The 24855-nt window shown below is 44.5% G+C and overlaps 1 long non-coding RNA gene across 2 annotated transcripts; it reads right to left on the bottom strand.

Moving 5' to 3' along the window:
- Positions 1 to 479: 479 nt before the first annotated feature.
- On the bottom strand, positions 480 to 24855 carry LOC138110931 (uncharacterized). 2 transcript variants are annotated; one of them, XR_011151164.1, is made up of 5 exons: positions 24718 to 24855; positions 14019 to 14088; positions 12248 to 12329; positions 1179 to 1291; positions 480 to 951 (listed from the first exon to the last, which is right to left on the bottom strand). It is a non-coding gene; the product is annotated as an uncharacterized lncRNA (long non-coding RNA). The 2 variants fall into 2 exon arrangements; XR_011151163.1 differs by lacking the exon at positions 24718 to 24855 and adding an exon at positions 14222 to 14279.

Below are 24855 nucleotides of genomic sequence, written 5' to 3'. Positions count from 1 at the left end.
GTTTCTTCCTCCCACTCCCACAGATTTACCTCACACTGACTTTGCCAGCGAGTTGCTCACTCCAGTCAGTCTTCACTGCAGTCACAAAGGCCCTCAAGCCTTGATGGCACATTTTTATTCAACAGACTTAACTCCAAAATTGTTGAAATCACCATTTATGGCAACTCTTGAGGCCTGATCCAGAGCAAAGCTGCAGCAGTGTAAATCTGGAGGGACACTCACATGACACTTGTAACTGATATCATACCCTGCCCCAGTTTATCACCCCCATCTTTATCGTTCAACCAACTTGTTCTCTAGAGAAGGATCATAAACCCACAGGTAATTGCAGGATGGCCACACAGACAGTAAAAAGAAAAACCTGCAGATGGGTAGTTCAAAGACAGATTTCTCAAAAAACACCAAACCACTGAAAGGAGCCAAGCTGGGTCTCATTTGTGATGTACTGAGCATCTATAAGTTTATTTAAAATCAGCAATAGCTGCAATATGCAATTCCTATCAAAATCAGACATTTACCCACAACTGTGGCTTTTGAAAGATGTGATTTACTTCAGAAGTGAAGAAGAAATAACAGGGCTTTTAGACAGACTAATAAATGTATGGTCCAGAGACTTTTCCAGTAGCATATTTATTGTCCAAGCCCTCCAGTCAGCAGCACACTTAATTTTAAGCACATGCTTAAGTGTTTTACTGAACAAAGCTGAAATGTGGACCCACCAGGCAGCTCAAGAAAAGCACTTTCACATCACGAGCAGTGATAGCAACCCAGCTTTTTACCATGCTAGGCACAATCCAAGCTCAGAAGCAGCTCTTCCTGGAATCTAATCAAGAACAAAGCAACCCTGGGGAGCCAGAAGGGTCTTCCTGACTTCTTAGGCTGGCCCATATGACCGCTGGGTGATCCAGCATGGAGCCCTGGAAAGGCTTCACCCAGCGTGCAGGGGACAAGCTTTAGGAGCAGGTGGTGGTAGTGACATACAGGAACAAAAAGGATGCAGGGTTAGGCAAAGCTACAACAACCACACTGTTACACCAAATAATTTTATGCACCTGACAGTGCTAATACACATCTGACAAGGTTAGAGGCCCACCAAAGTCTGTATATTGCCTGCACCATGTACCCCAGCTCCCTTGTCCAGGAGACAAGGGAAAGGTCCAGGGTGACCACAGACATACCAGGTGTGTAAAATCCTTCTTGCCTTGTTGAAGCCACTGGGTTAATATCCTACTCCAAGGTTTTTGTCTGGAAAAGGGACTGCTGACACCTTTAAAAAGGGACTGATGGTCATCTTTAAAAGAGAAAGGAAAAGTAAAAATTGTATTTGTTATTTTATAAGGAGTGTGGCATCAAAATGTGTCAGTCAGAAGAGGGCAGGGATTATTTTGATAAATTATCACCCACAGTGCTGAACACTAGAGAAGCCACATAAAATTATCTCTAATTGAAGGGTGGATTCGCTGGTATCCACTTAGATTACAGCATGTTCTAACCTTTTCCTGCTTTCCTGCTCTCTGCCATCTTCTAGTCTAGTAAGGGTTGAGCTTAGCTTTCTCTGTGCTGGGAGGAGGAATTAGAACTCTCTCTAAAGCCTGGCCATATATTTGCATAAAAATTGCTAAAACTGAGTATTTTTGAGATTCTCTCACATGTGAGTGAAATTGGGCTATGGATAGAGAGTGATGGGGGCAGGGATGCACATACCCAAACAGTCCCACCGAGCATGGCTGCATTAATCTTTCTCTCCCTTTAGGAAATCAGACTAAAAACAACAACCTCACGTTGTCTCATTGCAGCTTCTTGCTCATTTAACACAAGAGTCTGTGACATATCAGATATGTGGTTGTGCTTGGAGGACTTGGTCATGCCAAAGTTCATGCCAGGCTCCATTCACTTGCACCAGAAAAGCAGCTCTTTATGTTCACAAAGAGGTTCAGAGCCTGTGCTGCAAGAGCAGATCTTTTTTCTGAGTGAGCCATGGCCAGCATGCCAGACCTGCAGAAATCCTGCAAACATTCCAGCACCAGCCTGGGTCCCTGCAGAGCCCATCTGAGCCTTCTGACCATTTTCCCTGTTAACTTTTAGGGACCCCTCAGGAGAGGTCTGCAAGTCCCCAAAAGAGGCACCAGCTAAAAAGCGCCATTCTCTGTGCTCCAGAGCCCATTTACAGCTGCCTCGGGTCTGCCCTGGCTTGGAAAGCCCTGCAAGACTTGGAGGCTGCTCAATGTACCCCACATACCCCACACTCTGCCTGAGCTCTGAGCCTGCCTCCCACAGGTGAGCACCAATCACAGAAGATAAATTCCCCAGGACCAGTGATGTGTGTAACTATGGGAGGGGATGTCAGCCCTTTCCTAAGAGCTACAAAGCAAGAGTTTTGTGTGCTGTCCTGGTCCTCCCTTTCCTTGTGGAAAGACAAAGGGTTTGTAGTGTTCTACAGCTGTTGTAAGAGTTAAGGAGAAAGCTGGTAGTTCCACTGGGCAGTAAAATGTCATCCACCAACACCTGCATCCATAGAATCAGCAAGGTTGGAACAGCCCTCCAGGAGCACTGAGTCCAACCATTCCCCAGCACTGCCAAAGCCACCACTGACCCATGTCCCCAAGTGCCACATCCATACAGCTTTTAAATCCCCCCAGGGATGGGGACTCCACCACTGCCCTGGACAGCCTGTTCCAATGCCTGATCACCCTTTTAGCGATGAAATTTTTCCTAATAACCACCTGACTACCCCCTCCTGTCAGGGAGTTGTGCAGAGCCACAAGGTCCCCCCTGAGCCTCCTTTGCTCCAGCCTGAGCCCCTTTCCCAGCTCCCTCAGCCGCTCCTGGTGCTCCAGACTCTTCCCCAGCTCCGTTCCCTTTCCTGGACATCCAGTTTAAATCCATGCAGAACAAGGACAGCACAGAGGTACATGCAGTAATAAGATTAAACTAGATAAATGCAGGGGAGGAGCAATTTTATTTAGAAAGGCAACAAGAGACCTGGATTTTCATCGCTGCATAGTTGGAGTTCCTCTCCCCTCTCTCCAATGCTCATAGACCAGGACTCCACTGTAGTGGTACTGAAAAACACAGGACTAAAACCCAGTTGTTTCCCTCAAATACTCACAGCCTAAATAGTTTTTCTTTAGCAAGGAGCACTTCAGTCCATAGGAGCCTCTATTTTCCTCAGCTGTTCTGAGGCAATCCTGACCCTGCCTGATTTTCCACGTCACTTTCTGCATTGCCCACACATCCCTGAAGCACATGGAGATTCACTGAGTTTTTCAGACATCACTTCCCAGCACAGAAGCAAAGTAAGGAAAAATCATCCTGCTGGTTCTGATGGCTCATGGATCAGAGCTTTATGTCCCTGCTCTGCACCTCAGCTCCCAGGGCCAAGGAGCCATCCCAGAACTCCCAGCCCCCATTAATGCCCGCAAAACTTAAAGATTTGCAGAGTTTACTTGCAAAGCCTTTTAGAAGCAGAGATGAGTAAACAAGAGTGAAAAGTTAAACAAAGGAAATACATTTATGCTTGTACTGTTTTCAAGTTTATGCAAACAATCCATTTCTAAAGCTGTCACTGACAGTCCTGGCACGTTCTCATTCCCCAGCTCAGAGTCATGTTGGAAACTGAAATCACAAGCATTTCTGAGATGCTTTGGGCAAAATACCTCCCTCAGCTCCACCAGCTGAAAATCAGTGAGGTTGGCTGTGGCTACAGAGCCATGGCAACATCCTTGTGCCATGATTCTGGAAGAAGAGGCAGAAGAGTCTGAACTTCTCTGGCCACAGCAGCTGTGGAAGAAACTGGAATAGAGATATCCAAATGAGTTATGAAGAGATCAGTTGAAGAAATAACAGCAGGAAACCATCAGGCAGAAAGAATTAGAAAATACTATTTTCTATCTGGTCAGGCAGTAAGTGGAGCTGCCATAAATGTAACCTTTTGCTCATGGCTTGACCAAAGGAAGGAGACCTGGAGAGCCTGCTCTCCGCCGGCACAGCCCACCACGCTCCACGTAGGAAGGGAGGACTCTCTGCTAGACCCAAGCAAAGGGTCAGCAAAGCCACAGCTTCCCAAACCATGTCTCAAGAAGTGGCATATGGGTTTGTTTCAAAGGGAAAAGCGTGCACAAGCTCTGCTTCAGCTGGAAGACAGCACAGTTGCCATTCTGACGCCTCCTCACCCTCTTTCCTCCCCTCCATTCAGCTGCACAGGACAGCACGTTTAACAGCTGATCCATCTGGAGCAAAGCCTACAAAGTTAATTTCTAGCTTTGAGGTGGTTACTGGTAATTGTAGGTAATTTCAAATATAATTGCAATTGAGTTGAAAAAGCTCTGTTTGCAGTGTTTATGCTCATCACTCTAATTTAAGACCTAGAAAGCTGGATACGCTGCTCTTCAAATACACACCCATTTTTCATCTTCCTGATTTTACCACGAGTGATCATAAAAACAGCCCCAGCAAACCACAGTCTGCAATGCAAGGCAAATGTTTGAGAAGCTGCATATAAAGTTTCAAGCAAAGCTGCTTGAAGGTTAACGACGGAACATGTTAATGATTATCAAATAGACAAGGAAAGCCGCAAAGCGCTTCCAACACAGAAATGCAAGAGCCCCTCAAAATAAATGGTGGCTAACCTTGTTTGGAATAATACTTCTCTTCAAAGCCATGGAACTGTTGCATGTCGCAAATATGTCCACATGTCGTTTTAATACAGGAATAATTACCCATGGCATGTTTGTTAGTGGAAAAAGCAAAGGTCTCCTATTACTTACACATAATAAAACCTGCATTGTTTACCATGAATGAGTTATATGAGAGTGGTAATAAATAAGTGTTGTAACAAACTTTGGTGCCCAGGCCTGCAAACTGTTAATATCTGCAGTTTGGTAGCACCTAGAGGCCCTGCTAAAATCTGTGATGCTGAGCCTGCTGCAGAGCAAGAAACTGCCCCTGGTCTGAAACGCAGAAAATATGGTGTAGGTAGAGTAAAAACATTCAACCCCCTGGGCAGGGTGACTCAAAACATACAAGTATTTGCCGAAAGCTCAGCTGAGAGGGACACACTGCAGGTGGCCCTTCTGCTCCCTCTGGGATGTGCCCCATGCGTGCAGCCACGTGAGTGGAGAGCAGGAACCAAGCAACCTTTGATTCTGCTTGGAGCAGATACTACCAAAGAGCCCACACCAAGCAAAGCTACTCCTGTGTGCAACTGCTCCCAGGCTGGGGACTGTAACATGACCATTTTAAACACCAGGATACACCCTTGAAGTTAAAATCAACAGCTGCGTGCTGGCTTATAGACACTTAAAATATCTGGGTTTTAAAAAATACATTTGGCTTTCTATAGTTGAAAAAACTACTTGGGAGTTTTAAGCTCTTTAGTGGCTAAAGTCATTTGGAATCACAGAATGGCTTGGGTTGGGAGGGACCTTAAAGACCACCTAGTTCCAACTCTCCTGCTATGGGGAAGTTCCAACTCTCCTGCTATGGGGAAGTTTTATCTGCCAAATCTGTGCATGGATCAGAGAATCTCTGTTCATCTCTATCCAATGTTAATCTCTGTCAACATGGGCCTGCTTGAAAAAAACCATCCAAACCAAAATCCTTTGCTTGCTGTATTCTCAACTCATCAAACAAGACACTTTTAAAGCTGGAACTACTCAGGACATTATTTGTTTCCCATGAAAACTTCAGAGGAAAATTAAAAAACAAAAATTCTTTACCTTAACATTTTCCTACTTTTTGTTTTAAATTTTAAAAATATCTTTTCTTAAACTGTTTTTATTGGGTTTTGTCAGCCATTGGACCATCTGAGAATAGTTTCAGCAGCAAATTATCCATCCAGCTCTTCCGAGAGCATCACATGTGTGAAGACTTGCTTATTTAAATGCAACCCACCAAGGCAACCTTCTCTGCAGAATTCGGTCAGAAATGTTATCGTTTAAAAACTGTATCTAACTTGTCTGAAGAAAACTCCAAAACCTTGCTTTAGTAATGAAATGGACTTATTTTAACTTCTCAGCAAGTTGTTTCATACAGCAAAAGAAGCAGCTGTGGGATTACTGGTAACACTGCACAGGATCTGTAGCTCTGCACCACTTGACCTGAGCTAGACATTGCTCCCAGCAGTGTTTGCTCCTCCTTCATTCAACCCCCCAAAAATGTAGGGCCGTTCTCCTACTTATTTCTGTTTCTTCACTTAGGAAAAAGGAGTTTAGGACAATTTAAGACCATCACCTCAAGCCTGAGCAAAATCCCAGTTACTCCTTGCTAGATAAAAGGGTTTACTAAAGATGAGGAGCTTTAAGGAAAAACTAATGAACAAATTGAAAGAGAAAAATTCAAGCAAATGAATTTCATGGCAGCCTTGCAAGGCTCCTTTAGACTTCTGCAGATGGAAGTCCAAATGATTGCTCCAAAATAATGCCCTGATCTCACAGGCATCAAACAAATCCAGGTGAGCTCTGCCCTTCTCCAGCCACTTGGTTTGATGTGTTAGACCCACAACCCTACCCAACCATCTGGTAAATGTGGAAAAAGGAAAAGCTGAATGATCAGGATCAATGGTGGTGGGGACCAGGACTTCAGATTTATCAGCAGAACCTCAGCACTTCATTGTCACTGAACTCCAGTTCCTGCAGGCACTGACCATGCCACAGGAAGGAAACCTCCAGCTCCTGGCAATTTTTTTACTCTGTTTTTCCAGACTTCCGAAGTTTTTGCTGTGCTATCAGTGACTATAGCATCCTTTAAGGCTTTACTGAGGAGGCAAAATAATAGGGGGGCCTCAGAAACTTGGTAATCAAAGGCAGATGCATGCAAGACATTACACTCAAGCTCTAAGAATAACCATTAATTGGTTGTGTTGGTCAAAAAAATTAGCTCCCATGAAAAATTAATATCTAAATGAAGACTAATGAGAGGCTGGTTAAACGTAGCAAAGAAATAACAGTAAGGGAGAAAAATTTAGGACCCTGATTCTAAGTGCCTATAGTAACCAAAAGTGATGGTGAAGCTGAGACTTGAAGTCTGATCCTTCAGACAGGGCTGGACACGTTTATTAGTTCAGTCCATGGGTCACCTTTTTGTTACTTAGGGGTGTCTGGAAAAGCCTCTGTTGTTATTCAAGTTGAAAGGGCAGCAGGACCACTGAGATAAATAAGAGTCTTTCCCTGGGAGGACTCTGGAACAAGTTAGCAAGAAAAAGTATGGAAAAGGGATTTTTCCTGCCAATGCTGTGCATACTGAATGCCCCAGAGATACTCCTCCAGGAACACAGAGAGCAGTGCTTTGAACAGATTGCCTGCAGTCTGTTTTCCCCCTTTATAGCACATGCTGTCTTCCCATGCAGGCTGGAGGCACTTTTGCATAGCCTGTGACCCAAGAAATAACCTTGATGCATCCACAGGAGTCTAAGCAGAGCAGAGAAAAACAGCCAGAACTCACCCACCCTCCAGGTTCACATCTTTGCCCAGGCTGGCATCAGGTTTAGCTCATGGTGATAAACTTGGTTGGAAGTAAAGTTTATAAACTCAGTTGTTGAGACAAATTTGAAGCTCCCAGCCTGCCAAGCCCTCAAAAGAAAGGCAGAAGAGATCTGAACCTACTGTAAGGGGTACAGCTCTTCCCCTTCTAAGTTACAGTAAAATGCAGGGCAAAAGTATTCCATCCCAAAAAATGCAGTTACTCCTGCCAAATACCAGCCAATATAAATAAGACTGCACTTCTTGATCTCTGGGTAGCAATTAGACCTGAAAGATGGTCTCCTGTTATGCCCTTCAGCATCCCAGCATGGCTGAGGCAGCAGCAGCTCAGGAGCCTTGCTCAGCAGTGTCTTGCTTTGTGCTTTGGGGACTGAGAGCACCACAACCCCACGAGATGGGAAACAGCCCCCTGCCTACATGTGGAAGGGAAGATCTGTCAGCCAGATGCCTGGGACAGAGAGGGCTGGAGATAATCTGGTACCATGCACGTTTCAGGGAGATCTTACTCTTCCATAGAGAAGTATGAAACCAGCCAGGGAACTTATTCTTCTCAGGAAACCTTCCCATTTCCATCCTGCCATTGGTCTGTGAAACAGGGAATGGGTGGGTAATCCCCACTGGGCACCAGCCAAGTTCCCAGACTTCTTTCTCAAATGCTTTGCATTTCAATGTGCACATGGGAATACCAGCAAAACAACCTTTCTTGATAGGTGTTCTTCTGTTCCTGGAACTTGGCAAAGGGGCACTCAGTGATGCTGGAGATGCTCTGGTGTTCCACAGGTTAACAGGCAATGTGAAATACTTGGAAAAAATGCAGCAAATGCAAGGCCAAGATAAAATATTTCCGGCCACAAAGATCAACCCTAATCTAAAATGCCGGTCAACAACAGCATTGTTTATTACTACCAGCCCTAGTCCTGCTGGTACTTTCGAGCTGAGAACTGGTTCTGATCCATATTTCATCTGTTCTGCATCACAAACCTCCATCCTTTTGCCTACTGCTCCAGTGAAGAAACTTAACTCCAGTATGTCATATTCGACCCATAATATGTGGGATTCTCTACTCATCTTGAATCAACCTTAATACCTTGCACTCAGATTTTGGTGTTTATTGACATTTCATAGAGTATTGTATGTATACACTTGAATTATAGATTTGATTTGAGGTGATTCTTGTGTCTGTTAATCCAAACATTTGTATTTACTGTGAACTCTGGGACAGCTGATGTGGTTACCGGTTTTGATTCAGTGACTGAAGCTGTATAAATAGAAGGCTCTTTCCCAAACTACAGTTTGATTCCTTCTCTGAAGTCACATTAGTATGTGTATTGTTAAGCACCTCATTTTTTGGCACTATCTTCTAAAACTGATCCTCGTGGTCCCTTCCAACTCAGGACATTCTATCATTCTATGAATTCATTCCCTTAAAACACTGAAAAGCAAAAAGGAATTTAATTCCTGGCTAACCAGGGTAAAGACCTTTGTTTGAACATAAGCTTTCTGTCCTGAGGAACCACAATTAAAATGAAATTTTCAAAAAATCTGCATTTAAGCCTCAAAATCAAGCCAATTAAGGAAAGCAGGTATCTCACTACAGCTCTCTTGTACTTATGTCTCATGATGGGGTCTTCAGTTACAGCATCATTTCAGACCACTTTTACATATCTTAATTCACAGAGTGAACAGTCCCGAATCAATGAGCAGCTACTCAGTATTTTGCTCTGCCCTCATTACACACTCTGTCTCTACAACTTCTTTTGCAACTCCAACCCTGCTCTGAAGGCAGGATTAATAATTTCTCCATAGGTTTTCCTAAAGAGCAGTTCAGTGGAATAGATTAGTGCTTGCCCAATAATAATCAATTCCCATTCACCCTGAAAAACGGGGAAGTGGTACATTGCCCATCTTATAGGCAAGGGGAATGTATATACACATTTCCCATTTTATAGGCACAGAAAGAAGGTCAAAAGTGCTCATGAATTTCCAGAGCCCGATTTGCTATGCCTTGGACATGATTATTCATGGTACTTAGCATTAAACAGTACTTTATGCATCCAACATCCTGCTCTTGTTGAGTAACATAGCTGCTGGTGGTCCTGTGCACTTCACAGCAAAATTGTAGGATTTTAAGTCAGAAGGTGAGCAGCGAACAGTGACCCCCAGGAAACATCCAGCTAAGGGATGGACAGTCCCACCTAGGGACACACAAGCCCTATTTTCCCAGGCCAGCATGACAGCACCTTGATATTGGGACCATCCAGCTGGTCATTCATCACGTAATTTCCAGTTGCTGCATCAGCAGAGAAAGGATTCTTGCAGACAATAACCACATTACTAGGAGAATGAAAATTGTTCATCCAGACATTTCTCCCATTTACAAAAGAGACAGTGGTCTGAGGGCAAAATAGTTTGTGGAGGTACAATTCAAGGTGTCTGTCCCAGGGGAGCTGCATCAATGGCAGCTTTATGCTGCTATTTCCTTTACAGTTTGGAGAGTTGATACAAGGGGCAGTTTTGGGTTGGCCCTTCAGATTTACAGCAAAATGTGTTCAGTTTTCCAAGAGGATGAATTTGTGTGTAGTTTGAGACTGTTAAGAAGACACAGTCCTGAGACTGCTGAGCAACTCTGTACCTGGGCTTGTGCCAGTACCCATTGAGGAAAAGCCATGTGTGAGATGATCTATTTCTAGCTGAGTCTTTAAAACTTCCAGGGACAAAGATTTCCCTCCTTTACTCCTCCACTAGCAGCTTGTTTCAGTCTTGCCCTTGCCAGGAAAAAAGGTTTCCCTAATGTCCAACATGAAGCTCCCACACTGCAATCCATGGCCTTTGCCCCCTTACGGTGTCACCTGCCACTATCAAGAAGAGTTTGATCCCATCATCTTTGCAGCTGAACTTCAAACAGTTGTATTAAATTTCCTCTTTACTTGGCCTCAGTCCTGAAAGAAGCCAGGATTTCTGTCCTTTCTCTGGGGCCCAGATACACTCTTGGCCCAGAACAGGGGGCCCTGCTTCTTCCAGGGTTAAGGCCAAACACCTGTACAACCACCCCAGGGCTCCATCTGAGCCACAGGCTGAAGTTTCCCTTCCATGTAGGCAGCTGGGGAGGGTTATTGACCTCTTTGATATGGACTGGGGACACAGCCAGAGTCGGCATCAACAGAGGAAAATTCACATCAGAGGTTTTTTAGAAAGCAGAACAGGCAAAAATAGTCTCTGATGTGTAACTTCAGGCCTCTAGCACACAGGGAGAGCTGTGGGGGCACCCTGAGTGGGTTCCCAAAACCATGGGCAGGCAGAGCCACCGTCCTCACCAGACTGTTCACCTACTGAGAAACTAAAGCTGATCAAAAAATCTTCTTTCCCCAGATGCCATTACATTCTGGGAAACCTAACCAGAGGCAGCCAGGCAGGGAGGGAGTTTAGACCAGGTCCAAGAAGAGAAAAGGCGGAGCTGGCTGGGGCAGTTAACCTCTGACAGACAGTCTGTAATATACCTGACACAGAAAACAAACCAGGTGGTGCCACTGCTTGGAAAATACAGACACAGCGGGGGCCTGGGCGTGGAGGAGGGGGAGAGAGGGAAAACATGAGCAGGGGAAAACCGAGAGGGCAGGAGTCGTTAACCCCTGATAGCGAGTATAAAGTATTTTACTCCCCATCTCATTCATTAGAGCGCGTCAGCTCCAGGAGGACCACATCCATTCCTGCACATAAATCCAGCAAGTTTCTCTTTTAAAAAGGCCAGACACTGTCTCTGCATGGCAATCCAGCTGTCTGGCCGACTGCCTGCCCCGCCTGCAGGACCACAAGAGCTCAGCTTTGGCAGGTGAGGGCGGCCCTCTCCTGGGGGCTCCCACACCCACAGTGGGCACTCCCACTTGCCCACTGCATCCCTGCAGCCCAGGGGAGTGGGATGTCCCCAGGGGCCACTGTGTCCTGTCCCTGTCAATGCCAGCCCATGGGCAGAAGCAGCTCAGCCCATCCAGCAGAGATCTCAGGGAGGCAGAGCTGTTCACCAGCTCCGTAGCAAAAGCTGATGTGAAACCAACTGCTCAGGGAAGTAGAGGCAGAGTAGGTAGAGTCACAATCCCTAGAAGCGTTCAAAAGATGTGTGGATGTGGCACTTGGGGACGTGGGTTAGTGGTGGGCTTGGCAGTGCTGGGTTAGCAGTTGGACTCAATGATCTTACAGGGCTTTTCCAACCTTAATGACTCTATGGTTCTATAAACTTCTGGATGACTGATTTCATCCGTGGTCCAGCATAGTCCTCTCAGGCATCTGATCATAGGAGTTGTGGTACAGAAAAAAAATGGGACTCTCACCCTCTCTGCAGAGCCACATCCTTCACAACCCTAAGGAACAAATCTCTTTTATAACCCACACGTAAATAAGGGTACAATGATGAGGGAAAGGAATGATGCAGAATAACTTGCATCTGGTACTGGTTTGGAGCTTATCTCTGCACTTCCAGCTTGAGGGGACACAGTGTACCCCCATCCTGCCCCATTTTTATAAGTTACTCAAACCAGCAACCACCCCAGCAAAGCTCTGGGAAATGTATGAAGTAGTTCTGTCCTTGAAATCCGACCTGAATTTTTACTAAAAAGCTAGCAATTTCAATAAAAGAACAGGGGCACAAAATCAAACTATTTTTAACACATCTGTCTACAGTTAAGCAACATTGTTTTTCTTTGTGAGAATTTAGTAACATCAGAAAAGTTGGAGAGCCTTGCTGGGGCTGAGGTATTACAGGGCATCTTGTATACCTTGGCATTGTGTGGCTTTCCAGGACATCATTTTAACACTTCACAAATCAGGCTTTATGGACATTCTTCTCTCATAAATCCACTGCAAAGCAAACACAGAAATTACATGTTACACGTAGCCAGGTAAACTGCACGGAAGATCACCAGCGAGCAGAGCATTTTTAAAATGTATAAAAACCATAAAGTATTTTTGGTGTTTTATGATGGCAACATTTCTTTTAGGGCCTGATCCAGCCTTCTTTGAAGTCAAATGGAGTCTTTCCATTGACATCAGAGGGTGTGGGATTTGTCTCACAGCAACTTATACCAATGAGAACAATATTTTGCTCTGAAGTCATTACTTTCTGCCATGGATGTTTGGAAAACAGCTCGTCACCTGACAATACACCCTGAAGGTACTGACAGTCCATGTGTTTTCATTATTTAAAAATGAGACTTGGTAACGGGCTCAGCTGTTTAGGGAAGGTAATATTTTTCTTAAGTACGCCTACCATAAAGTAAATTAGCAAAATCTTCTTCGAGCTGTAACTAAAACATAAGGGCACAGCTGCCCTGGAGGAGTAAAAGGGCTCTCAATGTAAACTCCACTGATATCATCACCATCAGAAGGTCATAAAATTGATTGATTATAAATACAGTCCTCATTTGTTTACAGCTTGCATTTTTGGGTCCTGGGTAATTAGCACATTAACCATCCCTCGAAGTGAGCGCTTACAGGTGCTGCTCCCAGATAGCCAAAGTGGAAAACTGCACAAGAGCAGCCTAATTTTCCTTCCACAATTGCAGGATGGATGCATTAGGACGGAGGGGAGAAATGTCAGTTATGTGTTTAGCTACTTGATCACACCTACCCAGGAGCCAAGGGCGTAAGGGGGCATTAAAATGACCTCTTAATTTCCTTCAGCGCTAAGGTAGCACCCAAAAAATGAGAGACATGTCAGCAATGTGAGGGAGATCTCCTCTTTGGGAAGCCTGCGGCTGCCACAAGTCTTTTAAGATTCTTTTTCCCTCGGCACAAGCCAACAGAGGAAGATAAAGATCACCCTATTTGTGGTAACTGGTACTTAGTTCCTTTTAGTTACACTTAAAATAAACTCTCTTTGAGTTCTCCGAAGGTTTCAGCCTTCAGACACACCACTACCGAGCTGTAAGCCAGCCACCTTCCTCTCAGCCCCTCTTGGCTCCAAGTTCACGACTACTCTGTGCTCAGGGCATTAAACTTTAAAGTCACGTTTTATTTGTACAGCTGGATGCATCAGGTTTATGCTTATTGTCTAATTAGCCAACTAAACCACTTCTGAAAGGGTTTTAATGCTTTACCCCCAGTGAGATCTCTGTAGTGAGTGTGTGTTGAAATGCTAATGGGGACAAAGAATTCCTTTTTGTAGGAATTTGCAGTATTTTGGATACATCTCGTGGGCCAAATCTTCAACTGCTGTGGCTTGGTTGGAGTGAGGCAGGTTATTCCCAATTACAGACGTTGAAGGACTCCTGAAATGTAACAGGATGCCAGAGAAGCTATTCACTAATATTCTTGTTTTCAGATGGCTTAAAACTATGGCCAGGTTCCAGGTTTTTCCTATCTTCCACAGAAGTTTACTAGAAATGCTTCCTGCATGTGGGACAAGATAACAGCTACAGGATTCACCAAACCACTAACACAGTATGCGCTATCTGCCCTGACATTTACACAATTTTACAGATTAATTCTTTCAAAACATTTCCACTGGCATCACCTGCTGCACAAGTAATTTGAAAATCTCATACTTACATTTTTTTCGTCCATGAAACAAGAGTAGCAAGTGAGCAGAAAGTGAAGTGGCTGGCATAGCTGGTATCACCTGTGCATTAAAAAGGAGATTTTGCTTTACTTTGGGGGATATTTCTGTTAACGCTAACAGTGTTCCTAAACGGAAATATTTTGGAGAACTGCTTCTTCTGATGTATTTGCATAAGCTAGAGAAAAAAATCAACCTGAGAAGAGCCTCTGAACACTACAACACTGGCAGTAAATAGTGCTAATAACCCTTAATTACGGGCCTTATTTAATTCCTGTTTCCAAGTGCCATGAATGTAGCTAAATGAATGTGCTAAATGATAGCAAATTAGCTTTAAAAATGTTAATGGAAAGTTGCTTAGTGCTGAAGGCTGTTTTTGGCCCTTCTGGCAGGAGAGCAACTTCTCCATTAAGATTCCTCTCTAGCCCAATTGAGTCCACAGATCACCCATTCAGTTTTTAGACCCTCACACCTCTACACATGCAGAGACCCATTTTCACTTTAAAGCAAGAACATTTTAGTTGCCTTACTCCTCAGGTTGTTTCATTTATGGTTGGAGTCGATGATCTTAAAGGTCTTTTCCAACCTAAAGGATTCTGTGATTCTGTGTTTTGGATGACTGAATCCTCCTGATACAGTTGTTTGATTTTGCACTAACTCAACACCCACCAGTACACACAACAGCCAACCCAAGCTTGGCTCCTTTCAGATCTGTTTTGAGTTCAAGGAGGCAAAATTCCCTATAAAGTTTATCCAAAGAGAAACATGACAAACATTACAGGTGCAGAATACAACGCAGTGCTCCCTTGGTCTGATAAAATTTAGCATTTCACAGTGTTCCTGCGTCCTGGGCATGACGCCTCCTTGTAAAACTGTCCCATGACCAAACCACAGAAGAGAAGATCAAGCAAATGATTCAATTTCTAACATTTGAAATCTCTGGGTTTTTTTATACTCAAGCCAGTTTCCCAGCGGAGCCCATAAACACAAATGCAGTGGAAAATATGATGTGCTTGGTCAGACGGTGTTCCTGGAACAGCGATGACCCAGCAACATGAGCACAGCAATTCTTCTACCTGCAAGTGATAATCTTTATTGAACTGATTTGTACAAAGAAGAGCAAAAATTAATCACAGAATATCCTGAGCTGGAAGGGACACACAAGGATGATCCAACCCAACCCTTGGCCCTCCTCAGGACCATCCCCAAGAATCCCACCATGTGTCTGAGGCATCATCCAAATGCTCCTGGAGCTCTGGCAGGTTTGGTGCTGAGGCCATTCTCTGGGGAGTATTCCCTGTTCAGTGTCCAACCACCCTTTGGGGGAAGAACCTTGTCAAGAGGAAGAGCTTCTGTTCCTAAGACTGTCCATCGCCCCACCTGCACACCTGCATCACTTGTGCTAATATTATTCCTCCTTACAAATTTAGCTTCAGATTTGATCTTTGCAAGCAGTAAGTGAAACAGGAGATAAGAGACAACAACACCTCTCCCCACAACCCCCACCTGCCCCCCCCCCAACCAAACCTTATCTTTGCAAAAAGAAACCCAGACCAAACTTGCAAGTTATGCCAGAAATGTCTCTGGCTATTCTGAAATGTTTTGCTGCCATTCCCCATCATTTGTTTTTTTCACACTGCTGCCCCGCTGCACTTTGAGGCTGGATGATCACTTAATGTAAATTGTCACCGGCACCCAAGTCATTGACTTGAGTTGGTTTGTTGCAGTTAAGAATCTAGTTCCTGATAGTTCGGCTTTGGCAAAGAAAGGGCTGAACTGTGTTTTGCAAACAAGCAACGCAGTGAACTTCATTCTGTTTCTCTGTTCATGAACCAGCATTGGTTTGGTAAGAGATATTTGTTATTCAAGTACTTGTTGGACAGTTTGGATCAACAATGGCTCATTCCAGAAACAGTTCATTTCAATTTCTTGCTGCTCATGGGGTGAGAACTGTCACCTAAATCAGATGGTACTGATGCTAATCTTTGAGGGGATGAGTAAGCCTTTTAAAAATAGGAGAACAAAGACTGATGAAGAACAAATATACTTGTTCACATGTAAATGCAACTAACCAATTCCCAAACTAGCATGCAAATAAAAATCTGTCCAGGCATAAACAGAGAGTTATCAAGGACACTGACAGTCTCAGTCTGGCAAGCCCAGGTGGAGTAAAAAGTATCAGCGTTGAAGGGATTGTTATAGCCACTCTAATTAATTTGTGTCCCAATGGCAACAGGATTTCAACTTCTAATTCCTCCACTGACCCCACTAAACTGTGGCTGAATTGCAGTATCCTCCCTGCACAGCTATTTAGGCTTTCAGTGATGAAGCATTCAAGGCATCCCTTAGTAAAATGCAGCAATGCTTAATCACTCAGAGTTGCTATTTGCTTACATTTTGCTGTTCAGAAACGATCCTAGCCAGGTTCCCACCTATCAGTTCATGTTATTTCTTTCACTGCTAGATTAAAAATCACCACTGGTACCTTTATGTGATGCACACATTGCAGTCAAGTACACTCTTCACCTCTTCTTTCAACACTCACAGTGACTGTCTCACAGTACTCAACCATCAACTTTCTCTAAACATTGGAGAGTTGAGGTGAACTTCAGGAAAAATACCAAATAAAGGTTGAACTTCCTATGAATTTCTTAGGGGGCATCAGGATGAAAACATCAGGATGTCCCTACACTGTATAGTGGTGTGTGCAGGGTTTTCTCACACCTTTTTCATGTAGGCACAGATAGAAAAACAAGGGATTTTTCAAAGCTCTGCCACTTTAACTGCCTATTTAAAATGTCTCTTCAGATCCTGCAACTTCACTTATTACTCTGCATTGCTTCTCTGCTGACACCACGCTCAGGACAGTCTCCTTGGCTTGAGTATCTGCACAGCCAGCCAAGCCAAACTGACTTCAGAACATTTTATGAAAATGTTAATATTGCTTTGTTACCTTACCAGGCAGATGTGAAGCCATTCCCAGTTGGATTTCGACATCCCAGTGCTGGTGGGTCAGTGCCTATGGCTGCACAGAGCCTTATGGAGCTCCTCATTAGAGCACTGTTAGAGTGATGTTATTGCAAAGAGGATTTCTACATGCCATCGCTGCAGCTCTCACCTCATCACCAGCCAAATGAAGGAACAAGGAAAAATACTAAAAGAAGGAACTAAAAGTGAGCTGGAATTAATTTCATTGAAATAAATATTTTTGTATAATCAGCCGTACAAGCTAAGATGTTACTGCATCACCCAGGAATGAAGGTTCACTTCTCCAAGATGCAGACCTTTCCTGTGGATTGTTCTGAACCCATCAGGATCCCACATCCTCACCATATTTTCTCTTTGGAAGTAGCATAAAGAACTTATTCTACAGCTTGGGTCATATATAAAAGTTCCTGAGCACTAGGTTATCTCAAAAGTGGAAATCAAAGTTTCATAAATGGCCTATCAGATACAAAGATTAAATTTTATCTCCAGATAACCACGGGGTGCTCAAATTCCCCTTTGAATTCCACATCAGATACCTCACTTAAACTACCAGAATTACCAGAAATTACTAAATCATAGAATCACCATAGATTGGTTTGTGTTGGAAGGAACCTTAAAGATCATCTAGTTCCAAACCCCTGCCATGGGCAGGGATGCCACTCAGATCAGGTTGCTCAGGATCCCATCCAAATCACCTTTTCATTAACATTTGAAACCAGGGCCTACTCCTAAAGAGGAGCTTTCAGCTGGTATAAACCAGATTATCTGCACAGATACCAAAGGGCCACAGCAATTTGTAGCACCGGAGAATCTGTCCTGCCCAAATTCAGGGAGCTCCTGCAGAGCTCTCACGAAGACCAGCAGTGATGTATAATATACGGATATCAGGAAACCATCTGGGAATTCCCCACTGTGCCCCTTGACCACAAAGGTTACCCTGTCTTGGTTTAATTTAGCTGGTTGTGGTCTGCCCCGTGCAGGGAGAGCACATCCTTCTAAAGACATTAGTGACTCACAGCCGGAACCAACCACTGTTGAGAGGATTTGTTGTTTGTCAGGGGAAGCAGAGAAAAAGTTTTGCCAAGTACTTCCTTTGGTAACGTCTTATACATTTTAATGTCACAGCTGCTGCCAAGGTAAGCAAGGTAATGTCCCCATAATGAGTTACAGCTAAAGAAGCGCATCCAAATCACAAGAGTGCCCTTGAGCTGTCACAAGGAGCTGTTGCCTCGCTGTCCCTCCCTCAGGCATCCCAGTCCTCTGCACGTGTCCCCACAACTGATCCATATGAATCCAGCCCTTGATAAACACATTCCAGCCAGTGGCAGGAGCAGGCTCTTCTCAGGGGAGAACTGAAGAAACGGAGAGGCTCTGGCAGTCGTAATTCTCAGGAATGTGCTTCCTACACGTTTGGTTTTTAATTACAACTGAGACAATTAATGGCTTTAAGAAAAAAAAGGAAAGAAATTAGATTTGTGGACGTATAGTATCACAGCCTTGAGGGATAATTAAATGAACAAAATCCGCTGTAGGAGGGAGAGTGCCCAGTCCTGCTTGTGGGAGAGGAAAGTCACCGAGCTCTGCTCCCTTAGCACTGCTGGTTTGCACTTCAGTATCTGAACCATCTCAAAGTGAGTCAGCTGGGTAAGGTCCACAACATCACTTTGTTTCCCAAATTGCTCCCTAGATCTGCATCAGCATTGTGACTCTGTGTCAGGGCCCTGAGGGCACTCATGGCCCCTCGGCTGGGTTTCCCTCCACACCCCTGCCCAGGAACTCAGCCCAAGGCCATCAGTCCCAGCCTGAGCTAAGCCTGCAGGTTTAAGCCATCCTAACCAGAAAACAGCCTGCGTTGTTCCTCACACCACCGGTCTGAGCATCAGAGCAAGTGTGACCCCTGGAGCAGGCAGCTGGAGGAAGGTGATGAGAAGATGGTGCTCAGGTGGAAGGTGATGAGAAGATGGTGCTCAGGTGGCAACTCAGCTCACCCCACCTCCGTGGAGCTGCGTTTCTCTTCCCTGAGACCTCAAAGAGGAGAAAATCACGTATGGAGCTTTTAGGCTGTGGCGTTTCCCCCACAGATAGAAAAACAGATCTAGAAAGCTTATTCTGGGTTAAAACACTTAACTTAAAACACAGATTAATTTGGGGGATATATCTCCCAGGCATGAATTCTATCACTAGTCCAGCTTTTCCCAAAAACTTCATAGAAAATCATGCATGAGAAACAGCTTCTTGCACCCATCTCACTTCGGTAACTTCACAAAAGCAATAAGAATTATAGAAAAACCAGCACAGACACCATTTCCCAGACTTGCACGTGCACATTCACAATTTGCTTTGACATCAGGCTCGAGTTTCCCTGAAGCAATCATCGATGTTTCAGGTCTCAATTTTTCATTGCCCACTTTGGGGCCTGACTCTCAAAGAACAAAGAACTTCCTGAAAATCAGTTCCTGACATTATGGGCCAGTTGTTAATTAGAGATGCAGGTGCCTACATGAGGCATTTCATTTGAACATTTTTGCTGACACACTCTGAGCCATCGACTTCCTCCTCACCCATCAACTGCACAACACACAGAACTGACTTGTGCATCACCCAGGAGCTGATAGGAGCTTCCAAAATTAAAATAAAACTTTGGAAATTATTTTTCTGGTAAGTGCATTGAAGGCCTGCCTGCTACTGATGTCGACAAGATTTATTTACTTTTTTGGTGGGCAAGATGAGTTCTGAAAGAGCAACTCTAATGAAAATTGCCCAGGCATTTAAGTGACATTTTGGCAAAACACCATGGAAACATTTGGTCACATCCTCACAATGCTTAATTTCTTCCTTAAATGTGCTTTTTAATATGTCACAGTTGTTAAATTCGTAACAAAAATTCCCTTGAGACTAAACAACAGTGCTTGGTATGTGAAAAATCAACAATACATTTACACCAGTAAACCGAGAGGAAATCTTAAATAAATGTATCATTGAGTATCAATGATGTGACCTTTATGAAATCTGACCATTCTGTGGACTGATTTTAGCAGCAGGATGTCCTAAATAAACTCAACTAGAACATATATTATCATATTCGTTTCAGTTGTGACATAACGACCCAGATTTGCTTCTTCTGATGGGTTTATTGCTGTCAGTCAAACATCACTGTATGGGGAGGCAACTAAGCACTTAAATTCATTTTTAAACGTTCATTATTTTTAAATGACCAGCATCCTAGAATCAAATCTTGAACTGTATGGACACTTCCAGCTATTTTTGATGGGAGGGAAGAGGAGTTGAGATTTCTATGCAAAATGACTCAGATGAATTCCTGCTAAACCTGGTGTGAAATTTGACTGCTGGGGTATTCCCTGCTGTTTCTGCTTTTGTGGGCTCTGCAATAAAAGTTTCTGCATGGTCTAGTGGAAGGTGTCCCTGCCCATGGCAGGGGGTTGGAAAGAGATGGTCTTTAAGGTCCCTTCTAACACAAACTACTCTGAGATTCCATGGTTCTGTTTTGCTGCCCTAACTTTCCTTGTGTAGGACAAACACTGCATTATATAAATCCTCAGAAAAAGTAATTAACAACTTAATTTATTTGTTGTGCAAAGTGTTGAGGACATTTCTAGGTGCTGTGGACATGCTAAAACCTGTGTATTTCCCAGCCAGTATAAACAGATTTCAGTGCATCTGCATCTCCCTCCTGGACTAAGGGCTGTAGTCACATTTTAGTGGATTTTTCTTCTCATACAGAGCACTCAGTGTGTGCTGGTGTGGCAGCAGGACCATTCAGAATAGGAACTGACCCTTTGCTTTTTCCTTTTAAAGGAAAATCAGCCCATTTTGGATCCTGGTTTCTAGGGCAGAAATCCCATAGTGCTTTTAGCCTTGAGCATTTACTCAGACATCCTTTTGGCTTCGGTAAGAACACAAACAGCAGCACAATTTAACAGACACACCAGTGCACTGGGATTCAGAAGTTCAGGAATCAGCTCTGCTGCTAACCATGGCCACCTGCTTTACCTCTCAGTGCTCCTGCTCCTCTCCCACTCTGTCTGCCTTGTCTATTTGAACTGCAGGCTCCTTAATGCAAATACCATCTTCCTCTAACAGTACTGAGTGCCCAGCACTGGAGCATTGACCTCTTTTGGGATTATCAAACATCTGTACTATAGCAAATAAGAGCACAGAGACAGTCCTTGCCTCTTGGCTTTACTAATAGATGCGGGTATTTCAGCCACGACCTAGGAGCCCTGTGCTCTCCAGCTTTGTTATCTCTAATTACTTATCTGCTAAAGTTGTTCCCTTCAGCACAGCATAATCCATTAACCCATTGCTCTGTGTTATTCCCTGACACTGCATTCAGAGGATGTTAGTACAGTTGTAAATTCAATCATTCCACACTATCAAAAATGCACAGGTCAAACTTAGGCCCCTGCCTTAAGCTCCCAGAGCACAGGCCATGATGAACACACCTTCTTTCTATGCTCAGTCCATATTTTTTCACACTGGCATTAGGCATGCTCTTTATGGATAGCAGAGGTGGAGAGGAACTCAGATATGGTGGGATGGTGTGCCCCTGGCTCTAGGTCTCATTCCAGCCTGGGGACAAATAGGCATGGATCTGCCCACAGTTGTCCCAAAGTCTGACTCTGTTCAATCTTGTTTGAGAACCACCTGTAGCTTTCATGCCAGTGCTGGTCTCCTCTCAGAGTCAATGCCCTCGAGTTCCCATTTTCATACCCACACTTCCCTTTATAACACTTTGTCTCCTTTTGCCTGGCCAGAAAGTCCCCACTCCTTGTCCAATAAATGTCCCTCTCTACACAGAGTGTTTCACTGTCCCTGCTTCCTCCTCCTCTTCTCTATCACCACAGATGATTGTTTCTGTCCCATACATTCCTGATTTTATTAACCCCACCCAATTTTCTGTCTCAAGCTCTGTCTCTCCTTTCCCAGACAACTGGCTCTATCCCATTACTTGTACCCACTCTCAGTTTCCCTTGACTCATTATTTTCAATCCCTCTGTAAGTCCTGTGCAGTTTCCTCATGCTGTTTCTTTAAGCATAACCTTGGAAAACTCCTTGCTCCCATCTTCCCTTTCCCCAGTCCATGCACTAGTCCTGCTCTCCTCTGAATTTAAGTCATAGATTCCTCCTCTACATTTTCTGGCATTTGATGACCCAGGAAAGAAGAGCACAAAGGGAACAAGCTCTAAAGCCAACCTACATCTGAGGGGAGATCTGAGGGGAAACCTCATGGTGGGTACAGCTTCCTCACAAGGGACAGTGGAGGGGAAGCTCTGATCTCTGCTCTCTGGTGATCGGTGACAGGACCTGAGGGAATGGCTGGAGCTGTGCCAGGGGAGGTTTAGGTTGGATATCAGGACAAGGCTCTTCCCCCAGAGGGTGCTGGGCACTGCCCAGGCTCCCCAGGGAATGGGCACGGCCCCAAGGCTGCCAGAGCTCCAGGAGTGCTTGGACAGCGCTGCCAGGGATGCCCAGGGTGGGGTTGTTGGGGTGTCTGTGCAGGGCCAGGAAATCACTTTAATTGCAGTGGTGATAGCTTGATTGGAATTCTGCCCATTTACCACCAAAACTGTACATGAATTTTAAAATCATATTTAGAAATGTGACTTCAGTTGGGAAGTTCTTAATTTTTTAATATATGTATTTTACAAAAGGGTGGATAGGTTTAAGAAAAAATGGAAGTTGGAAGATTTCCCACTGGGAGATAAAGGCTGTATTTTTTTATGATAGCATCTCTCAATTGCAGTTCCCAGGCTAAGTCAGGAGGCTTCTTCCAGAAGGGACTTCCCACATGTGTAAACTCTCCTCATCCAAATTATCATGTGCTACCGCAGTAGCCAGCTAAGATATTAGAAATATTAGATATTAGGAGAAGGTTCTTCCCCCAGAGGGTGCTGGGCAGTGCCCAGGCTCCCCAGGGAATGGTCCTGGCCCCGAGGCTGCCAGAGCTCCAGGAGTGTTTGGACAGCGCTGCCAGGGATGCCCAGGGTGGGGTTGTTGGGGTGTCTGTGCAGGGCCAGGACTTGGACTGAATGATCCTGGTGGGTCCCCTTCCAGCTCAGGATATTCCATGATTCTGTGCATCCCCCTCCTAGCACTCTGGACTGTGGTTATGTTTGGAGCAGGCAAATCCCATCAAGATTTCAGCTGAATCCCCACTGCACACACACAGATCTTCCACTCTTGTGATTTGCCAAGGTAAGACAGATTTGTATTGGTACAGCAAAAATACAACATCCCTGGAAGCAGCAGGATAAATACACTGTGAAGAAATGATGTAAGAAAAGCTTTTTGCTGTTCTTCTGAATGAAATTCCTGTACTCAGTCACCAAAAGAGTACCTGCTGCTTCTGGGCAGATATTTTAAGGCACTTGATTCATTAATTGCACTTCACCTGATAAGTTTCTGGGCCAGTACCAAAAATAACTGTATTCTCTGCTCAGACATATTTTGAATGGTGCCATGTGATGATGGGGGGGAAGGGAGAACATGCAATCCTGTAACCTTCAAAGCTCAAAGTTCTCATTAACCAGCACTAAATGTCAGAGCCTTTCTAGCTGAACCTGGCAAAGTTATCAAGAGAGTTTCAAACTAGGACTCCTACAGGAACAAACCCACTTAATGTTTGCCCACATCACCTCTGCTGGCCATGGGTGTCTTTGATCTATTTCTGTGAACACGATAAAAGGCAGCATGTCCCCAGCCAAAGCAATACCTTTCTCAACTGGATGGACTTCCAGTATTCCAGAAACTACTACAGAAACTATTTACAAGAGCATGGAGTGACAGGGGGACAAGGGGGAATGGCTTCTAACTGTCCAAGAGTAGGTTTAGATTAGATGTTAGGATGGAATTCTTGGCTGTGAGGGTGGGGAGGCCCTGGCACAGGGTGCCCAGAGAAGCTGTGGCTGCCCCTGGATCCCTGGAAGTGTTCCAGGCCAGGTTGGACGGGGCTTGGAGCAACCTGGGACAGTGGAAGGTGTCCCTGCCCATGGCAGGGGGTGGAACTGGATGATCTTTAAGGTTCTTTTCAACCCAAACCAGTCTGGGACTCTATGATTCTATGAAACACATGGCACCCAGTGGCCTAATCATGCTGCACTGATCTCCCCATGACAGAGAGACACCAGCACCTTCCCTCTCTACCTGTTCTCAAGACAGTGGATCACATCTCTAGAAAACAAAGATCAGAAGAAATCTAGCTGCAACAGCCCAGCCCAGCCACTGTGCAGGTGGCAAATTCCCCCAGGAGTCAGTCAGACAATGCTACTGCTCATTAGGGCTGGGTGGGACAGGAGAAATGGGAATAGACATTTCCCTTCATTCATCAAACTGGAACAAGACTGAGAGTTCTGAAAAAAACAAGCACTTGGCAGAGGCAATGACTGGGGACAAATCAGGAGAGACTTTGATCATTAAAAGTGCAAAGAATGAAGGTTAAAAAGCAGTTGTTACATAAAGGGGATTCTTTAGTTACAGGAATGTTTGATCCAATTCGCAGCTAAGGATGTGTACCCATTTTAAACGGAAAATCCTTTAGCTTTGGTATGAATTTATCTATCCTGCCAGACAAATTGCTCATATCAAACTCATTTGGATGTTCAGCCATTGAAAACACAGTTAAAGCATGTCCCTTAATTAGAAATCCCATGGAAATGAAAACAATCCTCTCTGGCATCTACTTACTCTGGATGGTAAGTTGGACTTATCATCTGGCACGGCCTCCTTCCTGTTTGCGTGGGTGGATTGAGGCAGACAAGGAATTCTGCTCCTCTTCCAACAGCCCTCGGAGACAAGCAACCTCCCATGCCAAGGTTTCATCTC

This window comes from Aphelocoma coerulescens, chromosome 5, assembly GCF_041296385.1.
Source record: "Aphelocoma coerulescens isolate FSJ_1873_10779 chromosome 5, UR_Acoe_1.0, whole genome shotgun sequence".
Classification (NCBI taxonomy): Eukaryota; Metazoa; Chordata; class Aves; order Passeriformes; family Corvidae; genus Aphelocoma; species Aphelocoma coerulescens.
This window is presented reverse-complemented; position numbering and strand designations above follow the sequence as displayed.